The sequence below is a fragment of the Myxine glutinosa genome, chromosome 6 (genome assembly GCF_964187855.1).
Source record: "Myxine glutinosa chromosome 6, kmMyxGlut1.1, whole genome shotgun sequence".
Classification (NCBI taxonomy): Eukaryota; Metazoa; Chordata; class Myxini; order Myxiniformes; family Myxinidae; genus Myxine; species Myxine glutinosa.
The window spans coordinates 145,888,562-145,903,743 of record NC_136266.1 but is presented as its reverse complement, the minus strand read 5'-3'; the positions used below and the strand labels follow the sequence as shown (position 1 = coordinate 145,903,743).

Sequence of the window (15,182 nt, the reverse complement as noted above, 5' to 3'; positions counted from 1 at the left end):
CCTCTGTCACCAAAGGTGGATGGAGGTTATGTTTTCGCCTTTGTTTGTCTGTCTGTGAACAGGATATCTCAAAAATCCGTGGATGGATTCAGACGAAATTCAGTGTAGTATTTGGGTATGTGACAAGGATAAAATATGGATAGAGTTTGGTGAAAATCCGGAGCCGGATCCAGATCTGGATACAATAATTCTTCAGGTGATTCTTCACCATTGAGAGTTAGGGCAAAAACTATATATATATCATGATATATTGATATCTCAAAAAGTGTTGACAGATTCGGGTGAAACTGGTGGACATGTTGGGTGTTTCACAAGGACGAATGAATTCCATTTTGGTGAGGATCCGAATACGGATCCTGATACGAGAAATGGCTACAAACGATATATAGCAAGATATTTCAAAAAGATGTGGACGAATTATGACAAAACTTAGTGGATGAGTTGTTTCGGTGACAATAACAAGCCAATTCGATTTAGATTCTGGTCCGAATCTAGAATCGACCTATCAGTGGGATACAAATGGTAAACTGTGCGGCCCGGCGGAGGTATGCGCTTTACCGAGCTGTGCGGATTGCGGTAAACTGTGTGGTTACCGAGCTGTGCGGTAAACTGTGCGGATTAAGTTCCAACTTAATATCTGTATGGTAATCCGTTGAGTAATATACCTGGTTTTTCAATCATTGAATACTCACAATTTTCATTCATGGACAATCAAACCTTGAGCAACGCTCGGAAATTTTCAGTCATGAACTCACCAAATCTTTGCACGAGGAAGGGTCTTCTCAAAAGCAAATCCATGGACAATGCATGGATTCATCCAAACGTTGATCAAAATATTCTAACCATCATGAGAATAAAAATGAGAAGCTGACATTTCCAGCTTCATGTGAGCAAATATTTCGATTTTGCTCCAACGATTGATTAACTCCCGAAACATCAGCTTCTCCAGGCTGCCCACAGCGGTCAGCACGCTTTCATCACAATTCTGTTAATTTGTTCCATCATCTGAAGTCTGAGCTGCATGGTGGCTGTTGGGGATGATTGCTTGAAGTCCACTGATGACAAGTGGATAAAGGAGAAGTCAGAAGACTTATTTCATTAGGGCATTGGTACTTTGAAGAAGAAATGGACTCAATGCGTTGAGATGAAGTGTGAATACTTTGATACATTTTACACGTTTTGTTGTTTCTGTGTACATAAGTTGCAAAGGTATTTGCCATGTGTGTGTATCTGTGTTTTAGTATATATATATATATATCCAAATATATCTTCAGTTCTCCAGCTTTCAATGAGCGCACGTAATGACGTCACTGTATGTATATTAATGATGTATTATAATGTGAATATGTGCACTAATGATGCATTATGATGTGAATATAATGTTCATTTCTGTTCCCGTCCTTCATCCTTACAGCTGTGCGCGCTCTTTTGTACATTGCCATCACTACTCTGATCAACCATCAACATATTCACATGTGTCATAACTCCACATTACATACATGTGCCATGTGGCAGATGGTACTTATCGCTCCCATTAAGGTACAGCAAGATACCTTAATGGTGGTTCACCACTGATGGTATGAAATCGCATAGTAACTGGTATATAACCGAAAGGTTTTCAGAGTCATAAGTGTATGCAGGACTCACTACATTGCCCTGATGAGCCCCAAAAGGGCGAAACCAGGTCGGTAACTGTGAGTTTTACATACACTTATGACAGTATCTGAACTAAGATCAAAATTCTGCTCTGTCGGAGGGTTCTCTTGAGACCTTGACAGGCAGAGCGTTTGTACATGGCAGTGACGTCATTACGTGCGCTCATTGAAAGCTGGAGAACTGAAGATATACTGTATTTGGATTGGTTGCTCCCGGCTGCATCCAGGCGATTCCATATTAGTGGATACCAGAGATAATGTGCCATGTGGCAGATGGTACTTATCGCTCCCATTAAGGTACAGCATACCTGGATGGGATACCTTAATGGCGGTTCACCACTGATGGTATGAAATCGCATAGTAACTGATATATATATATATATATATATATATATATGTATATATATATATGTATATATGTATATGTGTATATGTATATATGTATATGTATATATGTATATATGTATATGTATATATGTATATATGTATATATATATATATAAAATATATACATACATATATTGTTGCGGATCCCGGGTTCGTCGACGTAATAAGGGGGGGGTTATGCCCCGTTTCCCCACGAACTCCGGTTCCACTGAGGCCGCCGACCGCGAGCGACTAGACTCGTGATTGACAGATTGGTAAGCAATTCCGATCGCCAATCTTCCAGCCATGCGCCGAAGAGTTTGCTGGTCCAAATATCCCAAATACCTTCAAGACACGTGACCGAAGAAACCGAGAATAGAACCCTCGCTGTCACTCACCTTATTCAATTGCGTGCCGAGCGGATTTGCACGGTGTGGGAAGCGGTGTTACCTCACGTGATTTATGGACCTGAATCAAGCCAAATTCGGTCTCGGATGATGCTTGGCCAATGGAGAAAATACCTATCCGAACAGGTTGGAAAGTAACAACGAAATGTACAGCCTTTTATTTTGAAGGCACAGAGAAACAGACAAAGATGCAGCTGATCAATTCCTTACCTAATAATAAACCCGACATGGCGCCTTCACACTCACACACTCGCACAGGGGATAACACGCTGGTTATTGGTACCAATGGTGCTTCGCAGGGACTGACTCCAAAGTGGCCACATGGTGTGTGTGCGCAGTTCGGTCCTCATGTACAGCCTGGACGAGGTCAGGTCCGAAGGACGAACCGTCGCCTCGAAGTCGGCATGGACGAACTTCAACGCAGGTTGAACAAGCAAGAGGCGTTGTCGAAGGACAAAGGCAAGAGGGTCCAGGCAAGAGCACAAAGGCCAGAACAGTGTCGTCTGGTGGAGCCAAAAGCAAGAGAGTCCAGAGCAGGAGGTCGTGGTGCAGAAAAATCCCAAAGCAAGAGAGTGAAAATGCACTGGACGGGGGTTTTATCAGACCCCCCCACCCCTCCAAAATGTTCCACAGCCACCCATTGGCTGAGGTTGGTCGCATGCTGGCCTTCAATCCTTCCTTCTCTCAGGAAGGTATCAGTTTTCCTTCTCCCTTTCTTTCGGGGAGGTTTCACAGCCCATTGGTTGCTGGCTGGTGCAGTGTCCCCGACACGTCATTGGTCACGTGGGCCTGTTCTTTTGGCCACGCCTTCCTGCTCATTAGAAATGGCTTCCCTTAACCACACAAAGGTTTGAAATCCTGCTGACTCAACGCATATTTGGTCTCGATTACTACACAATGGGAAAGGGCTAATCTTTACATGCAATAAGAAATAACGAACTCCTGCAGGCAACATGTTGTCGTGCAATTAACGAGAGGGGGTTTGCCTTTTTGGCAAAACTGCAACAATATATATATATATATATACACTCAACCCTCGGCTATCGTGAACTCAGCTATCGCGTTTCTCTGCTATTGCGGCTACCTAAAAAACTGCACAACACACGACTATCGCGCCCCAAATATGCGCTATAGCGCACCGGAAATGGTGGAAAGGGTGCTACGTCATCACCGAGCGTGGGGAACGAGAAATCAAGAAGAGGAAGAACTTAACTTACGCTCAAAAATTCGAAATTGTGCAGTTGATAGACAATAGTGAAACAAAGCGAAGTGTTGGAAAGAAATTTGGGAAAAATAAGTCAACAGTGCGAGGTATTTACCAAAACTGTGATTTATCGTAGAAACGTAGATAAGATTTAACAATCAACAGTGAAGCAAGGTGCTCCTTTATTAATAGGGCCTACGGCACTGGCAGGTTACGAGGAGCAGTATCATGCCCACGTCAACTCCCTCCGCCAACGCTAAATCACCGAATTCTTACGGCCAGACTCGGCGTCAGAACAAGTGTAATCGGGGGACATTAGGGTAACCGCGGGGGGGGGGGGGGGATACAAACTGCCGTTCGAGACCTCAATCTATGATGTAAATGCTTGATAATAAGAGTTTGCCGTCAACAACCAACACACCAACCCAGTTCCAATTTAAAAACATGCTGCAACGTCTCATTCTTTCACACACACACGCACGCACACACACGTACGTACACACAAACACACATACCACCCGCCCCCGCCCCCCCCCCCCCACCCCCTCACACATACACACACACACACACACACATACACACACACACTCACAATATAGCGAACGTGCAAGTTTGGCGCCAAAGGCTTGGCCTGCGGGTGGGTGTGGGGGGGGGGGGGGGGGGGGGGAGCACAATACCTCATTTGGGTGGGCATGGCCCGCGAATGCCCCCCCCCCCCCCATGACGCCGACCCTGCTTACAGCGTCGCAACGAGACACAGCCCTCTGTCTTTGACAGCCCTCTGACGTTGAGGGCTTCTCTGGTGCTACAGCTGACGCAATCCTGGACAAGTTAGAGGCACGTAGAGGTGGTCAATAAGACTCCACCCAAGCCTCAGAACCTACCCAACCACCTCAGCCCCTCATCGTCCCCAAAAAGGTAAATAAAATGGTTTTTAAAAAAAGTACTTTTTTTTACCATTTTATTTTTATTTACATATTGTGATTCTTGTTTTATGGCAGATATGGTAGAAACATAGGTCTTTATGTTTACATAGGTAGGTCTTTATATGGTAGAAACACTTTACTTTATACAACAAACACTACTTTATATGGTAGAAACAAAGTGACAAAAATAGGTTAAATATGTGGTCAACTTGGGGGTCCTGGCACCAATTAGAATTATTACCATACGTTCTTCAGTTCGGCTATCGCGATTTCGGCTACCGCACACGGATAGCGGCACCAATTAGGCGCGATAGCCGAGGGTTGAGTGTGTGTATGTATGTATGTATATATATATATATATATATATATATATATATATATATATATATATATATATATATATATATACATACATATATATACAGACTTGGCATTTAATATGGAATATTTTTTTTGTGGGGGCGAAATTACTTTTCAAGATGACTTAGAACCAAAAGTTCATTGGAATTATGTTGAAATTATTCTAGATTTTGTTAATGTGACCTTTAAAAGAAACAAAAACCACATTTGACATTTCGAAGCAAATAAATTGATCCTTGAAAGTGATGTAAACTGATATCGAACTCAATTCATGGACAGTACTGTGTTAAGCTTCTGTACGTTTCCAGAAGTATCTCTTTATTTTACACATGAGCCAGAAAAAATTCAACAAAAACAAAAGTTAAATCATGACTGGGATTACGGACAGTAAAATTACAGTTCAGTACTTCGTCTAACCTCCACGAGCATTCAGGAGAGCACGTACATGTCGAGGCATGCTGTTCACGAGATTTGCCAAGGTTTGGACAGGAATCGCTTGCCATGCAGTGACAATAGCCTGCTGCAATTCACGCACAGTGGTGGGCTGCTGGACCACGTTGTCGATTTGACACGTTAATTCTGCCCACAAGTTCTCTATCGGATTCATATTCGGGGACATGGCAGGCCACTCCATATGCTCGACACCATGGTCAACAAGACAGTTTTGGATCATACGAGTACGATGAGGCCGTGCATTGTCATCTTGGAAGACAAAGTTTCCTCGAAAGGCTGCACGAGCAAATGGAAGCAATGTTTCTTCCAGAATGGCCCTGTACTTGAACTGGTTCAGGTTTCCATTCCGAATAACCAGGTCAGTTTTGCCCCTGCATGAAAAGCAGCCAAAACGGTCACCCCACCACCTCCAGCTTGGACTCTTGGCACTATACAATCTTCGTTGTAGGCTTCATGCACTTGTCTGCATACTCAGACGTGGCCATCTTGACGATAGACCAGAAATCTAGACTCGTCACTGAAGGTCACATGATTCCAGTGTCCTGGCTGCTATTGACGGTGTTCTCTGGCCCATTGCAATCGGCGCTGGCTGTGTTGTCTGGTCAGGCGTGGCTTTCTCAGGGGATGTCTGGCACGATAGCCTGCTTGAACCAGTCGTTGGTTGACTAGCCTTCTGGATACAGGCACATTTGGCAGTTTTTGCTACTCAGCCCTAAGCCGATTAGCTGACTTGGTACGGCCATTGCAGACTAACCGGTGCAGCTGGCGATCATCTCTCCTTGTGATTCTGCGGGGACGTCCTGGCCTCGGTATTGGAGTAGGGACACCCCTCTGAGCATTTCATTTCAGGATCTTTGACACCTGACCTTGAGTGATGCCATACTGCCGAGCAATAGCACGCTGTTTCATGCCGGAATTTCGTAAAGCCACCACTCCATGACAAACAGCATTGTAAAGTTCACGGACCATCTCCAGAGGAAACGGCAATAACTTTTGAAGATGTGGAGCAGTTGTTTTCCACTAATACAGAACCAACAACCCTTATATACCCGATTGTGAAGCCAATCGTCAAATGTACCTGTCCTTACATTTTGTCACGCCACCTGTGATATTATCCTGTTATTGACTTCTTGCTGCGAAAGACAATCAGTGACATGGTTCTTTTGACAAAGACATCACCGAAGCGGAAAAGAAACTCACCAGATTGATATACTGAGTTCAGAAAGTAAACCCAAGTCAAGAATAAAAAAAATATTCCATATTAAATGCCAAGTCTGTATATATATATACAGTATATATATATATATATATATATATATATAAATAATAGATATGTATATATCCATACGTTAACCGTAACCCATTCATTCATTCATTCATTCATACGATTTAATAACACCCGGTCAGAAATCAATAACTTCCACACCAGTCAGGGCAAATCTCTACCTTACACGATACACTTTAATCAACCGGATCACTCTATAAATGACATTCAGATCTCTGCCATTGAATCAATCACAAATCGATCACACACCACGATTCTGAAACGTGAGTCCTTTTGGATACACAAACTTCGGACAAAAGTCCCTCATGGCATAAATTTTGATGACTAAAGCATGTTCCAACATCAACCCAATCAAATTGTTAACCGTAACCCATTCATTCATTCATTCATTCATTCATCATTCATTCATTCATTCTACCTTTATATGTCATTTATATAAATATATAAATATATTATATGAATATAAATGGGATATGAATATATGCTTGTGTGTTTATGTATGTATATCTCTATATTTGTATATGCACGTGCACCCTAACTGTAACGCAAACGGTCACTTCCGTTGAACTTGGGGCTGGTGAGTGAACTTTGGCGTGGCTCTTCCTTCTGTATGCATTTTCTACACACATCACACATCTCACACACATATATATCACCATACATACTTGACTGATATACATGCCTGCTGTTTTTGTAGACTCAGAATGAAGACCTTTGTAGGTCGAAAGCTTGTCGACAATTAAAGATCGACGTCCTGAAGCTACGTCCGCGTCTTATTTAATCTAACGATTATTTATTCAATACAAATGAGACGCCCTGCTCATACTTTGGAGTTTCTACTATTTCTTACAGTTATATATATATATATATATATATATATATATATATATATATATATATATGTATATATATATATATATATATATGTATATATATATATATATATATATATATATATATATATATATATATATATACACAGATACACATACATATTGCTGCGGATCTCCCGAAGCCCGTCGACGTACAGAGGTGGGGTTAAACCCCTTTTCCCCCTCGTGTCTTCCTGTCCACGAGGCCGAGTCGCCACTCCCGCAGCGAGCGTGGAAAAGGGTATCGGGTCGATTCCACACGTACCTTTGTTACCCACGCTGCCACGAAAACGGGGACCGGGCCTCGCACAAGCCAAGCTAATCGAGTACGCTGAGCGGTTTGCATATCACGTGACTCGTGCCGTTACTTTTATTGAACCCAATTCGAGCGGTTCTGTTCATGCGATGCTCGGCCAATAGATGGAACTGACGGGGATGATCAAATGGAAGGAAGAACAGGTTTATTTATAATGTACAGGGTGAAGAGACACAGAGCAGGCACTTAAGCAGTCTTAACTTATACCCAGACAAAGGGCCCACTCACTCATGCAGGGAAAAGGAGGAATAGCAAGTTCGCATGCCAAATGCGCCTTGCCGTCGGTCGCTCCCGGACAGCTCGCCGGGCGTGGCCCTCTGTTGTTCACGGCACGTGTGCTGGGAGCGCAGGCAAGGAGATCGCGCATCTGTGGCCCGGAATAGGTCGTCTTCACACAGCGCGATTAATACAGGCAGCAGCAGAGCGCAGGGCACAGGGAGGAGTTCTTGTACAGCGGCTATAACAAGCAACTCAATCCACTCGTGGCTACAATGTCTCTTTGATCTCCGACTCAACCACCACAACCTTTAGGGCACACTCCACTTTTACCACCACATCTCTCCCAGCTCTGTCTGACACACTGACTGGCTCTGCCGCTCACTGATACTCCGACTCGTCCTCACTCTGAGGCGGGGGCCCCAGGGCAGGGTTTTATGGCCCCGCTCCAGAGTCTTACCTGAATGTTCCAAGCCCCTCCTCTCGTTGCAGTTGTGAGCCACTCCCCTCGAGCTCTGATTGGCGGCTCGTCGCTTACCGGCCACTCCCCCTGCAGCTCCTCACTTCGGCTTTGCCAGACTTGTTCAGGCCGAGCATATGGCATGCTAACCCAATTGAGGCCTACTCACTGGCCTACTCAACGCAAAACTAACACAGGAAAGGAGACTACCTTACATTTACTAAGAAATAATGGAACTACAGCGAGGCTACATGTTGTGGTGCATCTACCTACGAGGGGGGTCATCCTTTATTCACAAAACCGCAACACTACACCCCTCTCTCACCAGACTCTGCCCGAGTCGACCCCAACAATGGAACGACCGGTAGACCCTGGCATGCAAATTTAACCTTTACTTTTAAATGTGACACATAGGTGTCATCCCTCCAGCATTTATTCTGACCCATGTGTGCAACATTTTTAACACTAAATATGTCCCCCCTATTGCGTTGAGCAGCTACTCTAACAGATTCACACCCACAACTACCCGAGTATTTTCGGAATTTCAAACTAAACACATAGCCGGTGGGCACATTCTTATATTTACAAGCACAGAACTTAACTTTATTTACAATTCTATGACCCAGGACCTGTACTTTAGGAAGAAAGAATTGGAGGAGAGAAACACAACACACTCATATGGCACTTGCTGCTTGCATCTCGCATCTTGCTTCTTCTGTGTGCGGCTAACAAAACCGGCTGGCCCTGACCGGCATACAGGCCATTTGAAGCATCAGGGCCATCTAAACTTCCACATCTTCATCATACCTGGCACACGATAATAAACAATGCTTTTATTTTTCATTGCCAAGCAGGGCCACTCCCATGTGGTCCAACTGCGTGGCATCAGTGCCACTCAAACAAGTGGTCCGAAGGTGCAAGATGATTTTGCAGCAAGATGCTGCACAGCAAAGGTGCGAGGCCACAAGGCTTGTGGTCCATAAGTGTGGCAAAAGGTGCAGCAAAAGGTTTGGCAGCAAAGTGCTGCACAGGTCGGCTGCACAGATGTAGCAAGTGTGCAGCAAGAGGACTGGCATCAAGGTGCTGCACAGGACGGCTGACCCGGTGCAACAAGGGTGCAGAATGGATGCTGCACAGTTCGGCCTCCAAAATGGACCTGGTGCGTGGAGGGAAGACGAAGTGCAACAAGCAAGCGGAAAGGGCACAGTGGCACACAAAAAACAAGGTGACCAGGCACCACCACGCCTGGTGCAGTGCGAGGGATGCGGTAGAGCGAGCAGAGCAGGCTCGTCACTAGCCGTCCGTACCCCCCACCGTTGGCTACACGAACCTAGCCCCCCTTGTATTTACAATCCGTCTCCACGTCTTGTCTCCCATATCCCCCTCTAACTCCAAATTCATCTCCCAATTCCTCCCAGGAAGGAAGGGGTGGAACACAACAATGTCCTCTTACGTCATGAAGCGTCTTACCACTCAATCAGCCTACAGAGACTCGGTGTGGAGCTCGTCCTCCTCGGTGACTGGCTGTGTATGGTGCAAAGGGATTTCTCATCCTAACTGCACTAATAGCATTTACTCATCTAAACTACCCGGGGTCGTACCCTGCCAATCGGCCATCTTTAAAGTATGTGGTTCTATGAACCCGAATTCCCATTGCCCACACTGTGGTGCCCTCCCGAATTTGGGTCTCACTCCCACAAATTTTTGCACTGTGCCCTCGCATAATTTCAGGGCTGGGTCGTGTGGCTCCACTAGCAGGTCTACATACCTGCGCACCTCCGCCTCTGAAGCCGCCCCCCGAGCTTGCCTGCTCCTCACAACTACCCTAACTGGGGAAGGCCCTCCCTGGCACTTACCCCCTCTATGCCCACCTTGGCATCGGGCAACCCGGACCCTCTCCTGGGATCCTCGGGCCCCACTCACAACTAACCTAACCGGCTCCCAGAGCCTACCTGCGGCCTCACCTGGCTGACAAACTACCAGCGGCGGTGTGCCTGAATAACCATATGCACCAATTAAGCCACACGCCCAGCCATTCCACAGACCCATGCACACTACAAAGCACTTCTTTCCACTACTCGCACCACATGTGTCAATATCCATGCAATTTACCTATGCCCTCTACCTGGCTTTACACTACCCACCCCGGGCTTTCGTGAATGGGTTCCACTCCCCCCATTCAATCCTTCGCACCATGCACTCCACACCTTTTACTTCCACACCAAGCATTCTCACACCAAATATCTCGCACGCCATTTATTTGCACACCATGCAATTCGATTCACACTACCACACAACTCCTTTTATTTTCCACACACAATTCCTCAACCACACAGCATCATCTATCTAACTAATTTCCCCTACACTCCTGCTTCCCCGTCGTCCCTTTAAACTATGCACTCCCTTTCCTTTAACATCCATCTAAACTCTCTACATCCCCTCTACAGTTCAGGTGTCACTACTTAAATCTTGTCTCTACTGTCTTCCAGATCCCTAACAATTATCCTAGCCCTCCCTCGGCTAGCTTCGGTGCCCCATGGAAGCAACCATTGCTGGCCCTCCATGGGCCTAACATTGCCATCCCCCTAAACTAATGCTCATGCCCCCCCCCCCATGTGAGGAATGGTGACACTACCATTCCCCCACGTGGGGTACACTACTCTTAGCAGTCCTCTAAGCTACGAGCCCCCATCTATGGAGGTGCTTTGTCACGGCTCGGCCTCGTAGTGCCGAGTGATCCATGCGGGTGGTTGTTCGCCTGTATGTGGTGTCCGTCCGGCATTTTTGATCCAAGGGGGGAGGGATTGATGGGCCCAGGTGCCGGGCTCCATCCCTGCGCTGGGCTTCACGGTCCCACGCACGATGACCCAGCTGGCCACGGTCGGAGCACCACACCCGAAATGGTGCGTGGCTCCGAAAACTCCTACATCCCCTTGAACCCGGCCGATCGGCCTTGCCGCTATATGGCACCAACCATACAGTGCGGGGGCCGGAAGCACGAATCATGCACGCCGGTCCTTGTGAGACCGACGCGGCACCGATCCCCTCTGGTTCCTGCAGCACACAACTCACCGGGGGCTCACGTACGCTACCAGTCCCACTACGCGCTACTCCGGCCTGTGTCGATGCATGAGCCGCGTCCTCACCATGCACGACCCACTCCACATTCGCACACCCAGGTGCACACGTGCCCCTTACACACTCCGTTCTTGCACACTCCGGTGCACACTCTTTCCTGCACACTCCGGTGCACACTTTTCCTCTACGCACTCGCCCATCGCACACTCCGGTGCACACTCCTCCCACACACACTCCGGTGTGCACTCCCCCACACACTCTGGTGTGCACTCTCGCTCACACTCTACTATCGCACACTCCGGTGAACACCACCCAGGTGCACATGCACCTTTCACACACTCCTTTACCACACAACCAAGCGCACACGCACCCCCCACACACTCCGTTGTGCATTCTTCCTCGCACTCCGGTATTGCACACTCTGATGCACACCACCCAGGTGCACTCACACCTTTCACACACTCTGGTGTCGCACACTCTGGTGCACACCTTTCTTCTACACACCCAGCCCTCACACACTCCGGTGCACACTTGGCCATCGCACACTCCAGTGCACACTCGGCCATCACACACTCCGGTGCACACTCGGCCATCGCACACTCCGGTGCACACTCGGCCATCGCACACTCTGGTGCACACTCTTTTCCTGCACACTCGGTCCTCGCACACTCGTCTCTCACACACTCCCTTTTACACTCCGGTGCACGCTTTTCCTCCACACACTTTTCCCGTACACATTCCGTAACACACTCACGCTCCACGCACTCCCTCTCACACCGCACAATGGGCCCTTCGCAAATCGTACCACCCTCACTCATACACCGCACAATGGGCCCACCGAGAACGCCCGGGTCTCGCCTCTCTCCCAAGCGCGCCGAGCACCCGTTCGCGCCAAACACATTCCCGCCATTTGCGCAACTCACCTCGGGGCCCTCCTTCTCCGCCAGCACCTGCAAACTTTTTATTTCGTTAGCAAGCACGGCATCACAGTGTGAACACAAACATTGTGCGGATTCCATTTCCACCTCCCGTGATTTGCTCCCCTTCTCTTCTGTCTTTCCTCCTGTCTTTTCAACTCCAATTATTTATTCTACCTCGACGATCGTCGGCGCCCCGAAAATTATCTTTTCCAACTCGGCCTTCGCCTGCGCCCCCAAAATTTTATTTTCCAATGCGACGATCGTCGGCCCCTCTACCATTCCCTCTCGCATCGCGACTCTCATAGCCCCGGTCAACTTGACTGTCCTCTGCTCTAGCTCGCTCCCCATGTGTTTTCCGCACTGGGTCACCTCGTCGCGTCCCACCGCGACCTTCCTGCTCAACCTGCGCCCAATGTCCTCCCCTGCCTTTTTCATGTCCTTTCTCGACTCTGCCCTCATCTTTTCCATTTCACACCTGGATTCTTTTATTTCTTCCACCAATTTTTCCATTTAACCACCCATCTTGTTTTCCAACCCCTCCTTCATTTCTTTCATTTCCCGGGTGGATTTGTCCCCTAATTCTTTCATTTCCCGGGTGGATTTGTCCCCCTGGGCATCCATTTTTCCATTCATTCTATTCATGTTATCCCTTATCTCTTGCGTGTCTTCACCCGACTTGACCATGTAGGCCCTCATTTGTGCCATAAATGGGCCCCAGTCCCCTGGCACCGCGGGCTCGGCTTCCGCCACCACGTGCGAGGCGCCGCCATTTTCTTTCTCTACTGCCTCACCCTCATCAATTTCCTCCTCTTCTACCAACCATTCCTGCTGGTCCTGGGCCATTAATTCCTCTTCTACTACTCCCACCGGCATTTGACCGCCTTGGCCAGCTGTCGTACGAATTTAATTTGGTTTTTACAACTAAATTTCGTGCGCTCGTAATTTTTAGTGCGTGAAGCGCACTCTAGGTCCAATTATCCAGTGCACACTTTTCCTCGGCCTTCTGCGACTCATTGGGACTGACACAATCTGTCAATTTCCCGACCCGGATCTCAGTCAATGGAGTATCTTCTCTTCTGGACTTGGTTATGACTAACTTCCCTGCAAATGTCTGCTGCTCTTCTTCTGCTCCAATCGGTTCTTCTGATCATGTGCTTGTTAAAGTGGACATCTCTCTGGCCATTCTCAGAGAGCCTAATCAGCGCCGATGAGTCTGGCATTTCACTCAGGCTGACTGGCACGGTCTGCAAGCAGCCATCAATCATCTGGACTGGTCTCCCATCTCTACTGCCTCTGACATAAATTCTTCCTGGGAATTCTTCCCAAGCAAACTGCTCTCTCTCTCTCTCTCATGCACAGATTTATCCCATCTCGTCTTCAGTTGTCTTACCCTTCCTCCAGTCCATGGTACACTGAATCTTGTGGTGAGGCAGTTGCCCTGAAACAACTTGCCTTTGCCTCTTGGAAGGCAAATCCAACTGAAGGCAATCTCAGTTCCTTCCACCAAGCTCGGAACAAGTGTGTGTCTACCCTCAGGAGTGCCAGGAAGCACTATCTCTCCACACTCAAGATTGAACTCTCAAACCTGTTTCCTTCCTCCAAATCCTGGTGCGTCTGGTCAAATCCGTTTCTGGTGTTTGTTCCCCCTCCATCCCCTCCCTTACCTCAAATGGCTACACAGTTGACACCACACGTGACAAAGCCGAATGCCTCAACTCTGGGTTTGCCTCAAAATCTTGTGTCCCAAACCCATCCCTCTCTGTTCCCACCCTTCCCAGTCGAACCCAACTGCTCCTGGTATCTGCGTCCTTCTCTCCTGACAAGGTGGAGAAGTTTCTGTGAAACCTCGACTCTGATTCTGCAACTGGACCAGACGGCATCAGCCCACGGGTCCTAAAATCCCGCTCTGCCACTCTATCTCACCCTCTCTCTGTTCTTTTCACCCTCTCTTTTGCTCAAGGTCATCTGCCAGCATCTTGGAAATCAGCAAACATTACCGCTTTACACAAAAAATGTGCAAAAACAGATCCTTGCAACTAAAGACCAATCAGCCTGCTTCCAATTATCAGCAAAGTCATGGAATCCATCATTGCTTCGGATACCAAATCCTTCCTCTTCTCCAATGGCTTGATCACAGATCATCAACTTGGATTCAGGCCAGGTCATTCTACTCTGGACATGTTGCTTCTGCTGTCTCAACAACGGATGGAGGTCCTCAATGCCAAACAGGAAATCAGAGCTGTCTCACTTGACATATCACGTGCCTTCGATACGGTCTGGCACCCAGCTCTGCTCACCAAACTCTCCTCCTATGGTATCCATGGTAATCTCCACTCATGGCTTGCGGACCTCCTCTCTGGTCGAAGGCAACGTGAGGCCCTGAATGGATTTCTCTCATCTCCCCGTCCAGTTCTGGCTCAAGTTCCCCAAGGTAGTGTTCGGGGCCCTGTGCTATTTCTGATCTTCATCAATGATCTCTCCGACTCTCTGGAAAATCCTCTCTATCGCTTTGCTGATGACTCCACTATCTGCCGCTCCATTTCTCTTCCCTCAGATCGGCAGTCTGCAGCCTCCTCACTCTCTGCAGACCTGGAAAAAATCACAGACTGGTCAAACAAGTGGAACATGTCTTTAAACCTGACAAATCGCACACTCTTACAATGT

At 47.5% G+C, this 15,182-nt stretch overlaps 1 protein-coding gene across 1 annotated transcript in view; it reads left to right on the top strand.

Annotated features, from left to right (window-relative positions):
- The window catches only part of MEGF6 (multiple EGF like domains 6), a 520,079-nt gene that overhangs the window by 380,931 nt on the left and 123,966 nt on the right, over nucleotides 1-15,182 (top strand). The gene's annotated exons all lie outside the window — the stretch shown is intronic.